Here is a 7634-nt window from a genome sequence, read left to right as displayed (position 1 = left end):
CCGTGCTCGCAGCAGGGTGTGAGGACCACGCTGAGCCCCAGTTTTGGGGTGGCCAGTGTTAGGGTGCCTAAGGGTTAGGCTGAGATCAAAGATTTTCAGGGTTCCTCCAGGGTTCCACAAGCATCACGGGGATGGAAGGGAGGCAGAAGCCTGCAGACTCAGGGCGGTGCACTCCCCAAAGCTGTGCTCACTGCAGTGCCCGTCTGAACATCTGTCTGGGGACTCTCAACACTCAGCCCAGATCCTGTTGTAAAAAGAGTTGTGAGTGTTAATTGCAAGCACCAACAGTTCAACGGGCTCCTGCTGAAACCTTGACTGAACCTGGGAAAGAGCAGATAAAACACAATCCTTTCACAGCCTGTGGAAATCCTCAGATTCTTTGGATAGGGATGAACAGGCAGAACAGGGAGCGTGTCAGTTCTGTTCTTTCTGCGGCAGAAATACAGAGTATTTGCAAGGTTATCTTTCTCTCAACGGCAAATTTCCTCTCCTAACTCCTTTATTGCTATCAGCCTTCCTTGACAGCACTTATTTTAAAGGATGTACTCTATCATTTATCTGACATATCACAGAGATACTTGGACTTTCTATATGCAGTGCAAGAGGCATTGCCAGCCTTGCTGAGGAACTGCTCCTGTCAGGGCAGGCACTCATCCCCCCCTCCTTCCTGCAGTCCCTGCTCTTATAAGAGCCCAGAAAAATTAGCTTTTATTCTTAGTCAATCCAAGAAAACATTTCAGCCGCTCACAGGATCAGGCCTCTCATGTTAGTGGCACATCCCTGATTTGCCTGAGCCTGGTTGTAAGAAGCTGCAGGATTTCTTTTCCCCCTTTTATCTGAATTTCTGCAGGTGGGAGAAGCAGGGGAGCAGCCCCAGCCCCAGCTCTCTGCCCTGCATGTGAGAAATGTTGCTACAAGTGGGCTTACAAATTATTATATTTTACATTGCAGGGTATAAGACATAAGACACCTGAGGTCACAAAGATTTTTTTATGGTGCTGCCGTGATTTCACAGGCAAAGTGCTGCAGATGAAGCTGAGGAGATGAAGGGGGTTCCTCCATCCTGGGGACAGCTTCCCAGGGGTAAACACTGGTTGTATGCCTTGGGATGAAGGTGTGCAGAGCCAGGAACAGGGATGTTCCTCCTCCTCCTTTGGTCACAAAGGGAACAACACTCCTGTGGCCATCAGGGTGGTCAGGAATGCCGTGGGTGATAACCTGCCATGCTCAGTGTTCCCTTTGGACAGGACTTTGGAGACGTTTCTGTCTGAGTCTCACCGAGCACATAATTGCTGTTTCAAATAATTATGGCTTGAATTAAAATAGCTCCTGAGCAGCCTGCAAAGCATTTCATCTTTAGTGCCTCGGTGTCTCAGCGGGAGAAGCCATGCTGGTAGGGGCTGGGAGGCAAATATCCCATGAGTGGGGGCCCTGCACATCTCCCAGCCCTGGGAGCTTTTGGTGTCATCATTATCGCAGAGATAAACTGGGTCTGGCCAGTTTGGGGAATTTCTGGGTTTTCTGGGGATTTCTGATATTCTTGCCATATTTTGGTTCAGATGACCCTGTCCACCCCTCCCTCCTGTGCCGCCAGAGGCCGTATCCAGCATCCTGTCCCCTTTGTGTCATAAATGGAAAAATAGCAGAAAATGCCTAATTTGCTGCTTTGAATAGGCATTTAAAAATGGCATTGCTTGTCATGGCTGATTAAATTCTCTTTCCATTTTTTAAAATTTACTGATATTTGAGGAGAAAACAAGATAAACAGCAAGCGTACTGATGGCAAACAGCCCCCAGGCAGTAATGGCACTGTGCTGCTTTGGCTCTATAATAATAACAAAAAAAAGACATTAGTATACCTGGATTCATTACAAGTTCAGTAAAAGCCTTTAGGATGAGGGGAAGCTTTGTCATTTAACTGGCAGCATTGCTGGAGAAGAGAGTTAACCAACCTGCAAATGATTTACACTAGCTCAAGCTATCTTGTCAAAATGAGCCTAAATTTTATGTACCTCTCTCCTCTCGAGAGGAACATGATATACCTTTTCCACAAACTCGTAATTTAATAAAGCAACTTTTTCCACCGAAAGTGCAGATGAAGTGATTTTTGCTGGCCTTCAGGCTGTTCTTGCCTTGCCCTGATGTACACCCCGAACAGGCGTGGGGGCTGCTCCCTGAGCCTCGCTGCCCTTGGGCTGTCCATGTGCAGAGACTGGTGCTGGGGAGAGCTCCCTGCCTGGGATGGCTCAGGGGCTCTGTATGCACCAGTTTGGAATATTCCAGCTCCTTTCCCCATCTCTGCCCATGCTGTGCCTCCATGTGCTTTCCTTCCTTCTGCACGTGGCTCTGGCTCTCGTGGTTGAAACAAACCCCCTGGCTCCGGTGGCTGCTTCCCCTTCCTGGCTGCCTGTGCTTGGTCCTGTGCTGGTGCCATAGATGGGGAACGTGTCCTGCAACCTGGGCAGGCAGGGAGCTGAGCTGGCATCCCCTGCTCCTACCCACAGTAAGCTTCTCCTCCACTCCTGTTTGCTGCTGAGTGCTGAAGGACAGCAAATAATCATCCCCCACTGCTCCAGCTTAACACGTGTCTTCATTTGCTGTAATTACATGGCCATTCTGATGAATTTTTTTTTTAAATTGCCACAGCAGAAAGCAAGGGGACATGGCAAAGACGGCTGCCTAAACTGCAACAGGAGGGTCTGGGCGTTTAATAGCCCATTTGGTAATGAGGATCTGATAAATAAGTGACAATAAATGCCCTTTAAGCCTCATGGTGTGTAGCTGGTGTGTCAGGTTTCCCCAAGGACCCCTTGATGAGAGTGCAGCACCCTGGGGATGAACAAACCCCTCCTCTAGATCTGAGCCCTTTGTCTGCCAGCACATGGGGCCATCCAAGAGCCTACCTGCTCCATGGAAAAACCATTTAACAGTGGTGATGATTGGGAGTGAATTCATTTTTTTAACTTGAAAGAGGCTTTCCACTTGCAGAGCATCCCTTTAACACCAGCAAAGCACCTGAGACAGCAGGAGTCTCTGCACCACAGCAGTGGGCTACGAGCATCCATAGTTTGGGGGTGTCCAGCTCCACACATTCCCAGGATTTTCCTGGCCTGAGACATGGCTGATTTTCTCAACCACTCTTCACAGACCTGGGAAGCAGCACAAGGGATGGCAGAGTGCAGTCAGTGGGGTCACATGCTAAAGGTATTTTAAAATCACTGTTTATGAAACAAGTACATGGAAATAGCTCAAAAAGCATTTGAGGGAGTGATGTGTGCTGAGCTGGGGAAAAGGGATAAAACCCACCAAAGAAAATATTTCCTGAGGGTCATTCATTGTTCAAAGCTTTGCAAGGGCCAGGGGAGTGGCTCTGCTCTCCCCCCCTGCTCTTCTGCAGTAAATGGTCTGTGTCTCCTTGTTCATGTTTGTATGTGGGACAAGCTGCCCAATTATCCTCAACTTAACCCCTGCCCTTGCAGTGTCCCCACAGAAAATGCTGCAGTTATTTTATTTGGCCTCAGTTCCACTGAGCTGATCTGACTTGGTTCAATATTTCCCTAGCTGCCCACCTCTGCCTGCCCTGCATCCCTCAGCACTGAGGGGGCTCCCCGAGAGCCTTCCTATAGGCCTGCAGTTGTTCCTCCAGAAGCAAAGTCCCAGAGTGGGGTGACAGTGGCACTTTTAGGTCCCAGGCCATGGGGTCTGCTCTGACAGGACTTGTCAGCCTCTGTGATGCTGCTGTCACCCTGCTTCCCATGGAACAGACACATGGAACAGCTCATCTGAGCAGTGAAAAAGGCACATCTTCTTGCAGGAAAAAGGTTTCTGTTTATTGACTTAGTTTCCCTGTGCCCATCTCACTGCTCATGCCCACAGTTCCCACATCCCATCCATCCAGTGCATGCTGACTGACAATTCCATCCCTTCAGTGGGGATTTATCTTTTACTCTTCCCACACATTGACACCTGCCAGGCTGCCAAGGCCATCCCTGTGTTCTTCACAGCCTGGCTTTGTCCAGGTCTGTCTGTTTGAAGACACAGCAGGAGCATCACCTGAGCTGATGCTGTGCTGGGGGACCTTGTCCAGGTGAAATCCAGGTTCAAAAATTCATTGCTGAGAAAGAAATGTACAGAAAGTGGGCCCAGGGAAAGCTGAGAAGGGTCTGTCCCTTCAGCTCCTGCCCACAGACATGCTGGCACGTGGCATGTGGTCCTGGGCATTTCCTTTCCTGGTTGTCCCCAGCTCTGGTTGCTGCCCCAGCAGATCCCAGGCTGCTCCCTCCAGGGTGGAGGGTCAGGAGGGGTCCTGTGGGATGCTGGTGGTGTGCAGTGGTCCGGAACCTCCCCTGCTTGGGCTTTCTCAGGATGGTCCTTGCAGCAAGAAAATATCTGTTCTTCATTTCTTCCAAGGAAAAAATGATTTATAAGGCTTTGCTGAGGTGTGCTCTGGTTACATTATGGCTATTGATTCCTAAAAATACACATGTAGGACAAAGCAACTAATCACATCCGCCCTCAGCTGACACAGGACCATTGTTCATGTGGAGACTGGTGATTCCAGCACAGCTACTGGTTTCCTGGCTGGCCTCACTTCATCCCCCAGCTCCGTGCATGGGATGACGGCACCCTGGGATGGGATGGAACTGGCAGTGGTGTTCACCCGCGGCTTCTCATCGCTCCCCCTGGCTTCCAAAACCCCCATCAGCTTATATTTCATCATGTACTGGGTAAAATCACATCATGCCTGGGAGCAGGTGGCTTTGCTGTGATCTCAGGGAGTTGGAAGACTTGGTTTGGGAACAAATGACCCCTGGTCCATGGTGTACAACGAGGAGGGAGTGGGCACCCAGTGCTGGCTGATAAGGCTCTGCTGCTTCACCCATTTATTTATTATCCTGGTATGATGTGAAATATTTGCATTTAATAACTGATTATTGCGGCCTTGGGAGTGAGGTGATGAGAACTCTTGCTTTTCTGCCTCTCCATCACAGGGAGCTTTGGAGAAGGGTTCTGGAGGTGCAACCACAGCTTTCCCCCTCCAGGCTTCCACCCTCCAAAGTATTATCATAGAATCCTAGAATGGTTTGTGTTGGAAGGGACCTTAAATACCATCTCATGTCCTTTTCGTGGGCAGGGACACCTTCCACTAGACCAGGTTGCTCAAAGCCCCATCCAACCTCCTCTCTCCTCTATTGGACATGCCAGCCTCAGTTCAGCCTTTGTGTACCTTTCTGGCATGACTCTGGTGTTAGCTGAGGATAAGGGGAGCACTGGGCCATGCTTTTCATCAGCGATGAGGTGATGGTGCCTCCCCTCATTCGCAACATCCCCACTCCTTGCCAGCCTTCGGTCCCTGATCCCCTCCTTCCTCTGCACTGGGAGTCTTTTGTCCCACTCCCTGCTCAGAATAACTCTCTGAAGCACCACCAGGTCTTTGAACCCCTTTAGCAGCTCTTTGGTTACATCTTGTGCTCCAGGAGGGTCCGTCATTATTCCAGCAGTTGCTGCAGCAGCAGCTCGGGGTGTAAAGCCAGTGGCTTTCTGAGGGCTCTATTACTCACCCCGCCCACAGAAGCCCTTATAATTCATCTATTGTGCAGGCAGGATTTCTCAGGAGTGAGTTCCATTAAGCTGCGTGTGAGGGTTAATGAATTTTTAATGTTAACAACCTTTTCTTTGTATCACATGACGGTTCATCAAGCTGTGGAGGGGAGGAGGTCCCACCTCCCGGCTCTGTGCTGGGCACGGCTTTCAGCAATTACATATGTGAACATAATTTTCTCTGCTTTATAGCTCTACCCTGTAATCTAGGGAAAGTGACATTTTCCATGGCACAATATGGGTTAGGCTTTCATTCTGATGATGTTGCCTTTGCCAATAGATTTTCTCCCAGTGGCATATGGCATGCACTGTTATATCTGCTCCCATTTCCAAGTGATTCTTTACCCTTTGTTGAATTTTTACAAATGCTATCAGTCTAAATAATCCAGAAGGCTGCTATGGCAACAAAATGAGAACACAGTTTCTCTCTCTTGCTTCCTCCCCCCCCCTTTTTTAACCCTGTAATACAAGGGGGAAGGATGCTGGCTGTGTCTTCCAGCAGTGTGGATGCCTTGGGATGGGGTTTGAGACCCGATCAAACCCCACTACCTTTCCACATCTGCTGGTATTGTCCTACCTGCAGGAAAGAGCAGAGCAAAACACATAGATGACATCTTTATACAGGCTGTGCCATGCTGGTTTTGAGGCTGGATGTGACATTTTTTACACTGAACATATGTGAGGGGGTAAATGAAAAGCTGCTTATCACTGGCTGGACAAAAATCCCTTTATCCCACCCAAGCATCCTGCACTGTCCCACTGCAAGGGGCACAGGCAGCACCCAGGCCCTTGAAAGAGCAGCTTCCACCTATTTGGGGAAAATATGAATTTCTGCAGACAGAAAAACTTCTCTAAGAGAGTCCACCAGGAATCTCCAAGACTGACACCCTGTGAACATCTCTCTCTCTCCTGAACCCCTAGATGTTTTAGTTGCCTTGTTAACCCAACCATGTTCTGTTCACAGCAGTGCTCTCACAGCCTTATTATCTGTTCTGATAATCTCTATCCTCATTTTGGTGCTACTTCCATAGGAAGCCAACTAAGTGGCTTTTTCCATCAGTGGCATCAAGGAGCATGGTCCTTCACCTAATCTTTCAGGACTGAAGGCATGTATGCCATGTAGAAACTTCTTCCAGTAGTTTGAATGTTGAATGTTCTGTGTCATCTGCAGATAAAAATTAGAGAATGAAATAAAGCCCCAAACCTGGCTGGAATTAGCCAACAGCTCGTGTAGGACATAAAACAGCAAGATGCAGAGATAAGGTCTGTGAGGGGCTCTTCAAGGCTGTCTCCATTCATGAAAAGCTACTGGCAGGATGTGGCCTCCTAAGATCTTAGACACACAAACTCTCTTATTTTCTGAGAGGAAAACCAGCCAGAGTTACAGACCTCCTTACCCAGGCCAGGTTTTTTAGGAGAGTTCTAATGCTGTGTCCCAAACACAGCCTTGGAGAGTTTGCCCTTACCTGAGAGGTGCTGAACCTTCTAAAACCCTACTGCAAAATAAGAACCCAGCACACATCCCTGGCAAGGGCCAGGGAAGCAGCTGAAGCAGGGCATAAATAGATTAGACATAAATCTACTTTAATAAAGTGACTAAAATGATCTATCAAGCTCTGTGTTAATCTGCACCTTCACTGTGCATGCACCCAGGGAGGCAGAGAGAGGAGAAAGCACAGGGTTTCGGGGTTATATATTTACTGCCAATGCTGTTAATAACTATTTTTAAATCCATACTTGCATTTCTTGTGAATGCAGGAAAATGAGCCAGGGATGATGGGTTGGGGATAAGAGTTGCCTTTGCTGGGAGCTGTTTGTAGCAGTCCTGCTTCATGCCTCGTTCTGGTTTTTTTGTTAGTGAATCTCCAGAACATGCTAAACCTGGTGGACCTTGTCCTACCCCATCCTCCCCCAGCGGAGCCATGCATCAGGATGAAGGCTCTCCAAGGAAAACAACAGCTGTTCCTGGTGGGAAAACTCCCCAAGGCCATTTCCCCCCATTCCATGGTTATGGCCAGGGTGGAGGATGCAAG

This window comes from Neopelma chrysocephalum, unplaced genomic scaffold (genome assembly GCF_003984885.1).
Source record: "Neopelma chrysocephalum unplaced genomic scaffold, ASM398488v2 Primary Assembly neopelma1_105, whole genome shotgun sequence".
Lineage (NCBI taxonomy): Eukaryota > Metazoa > Chordata > Aves > Passeriformes > Pipridae > Neopelma > Neopelma chrysocephalum.
This window is presented reverse-complemented; position numbering follows the sequence as displayed.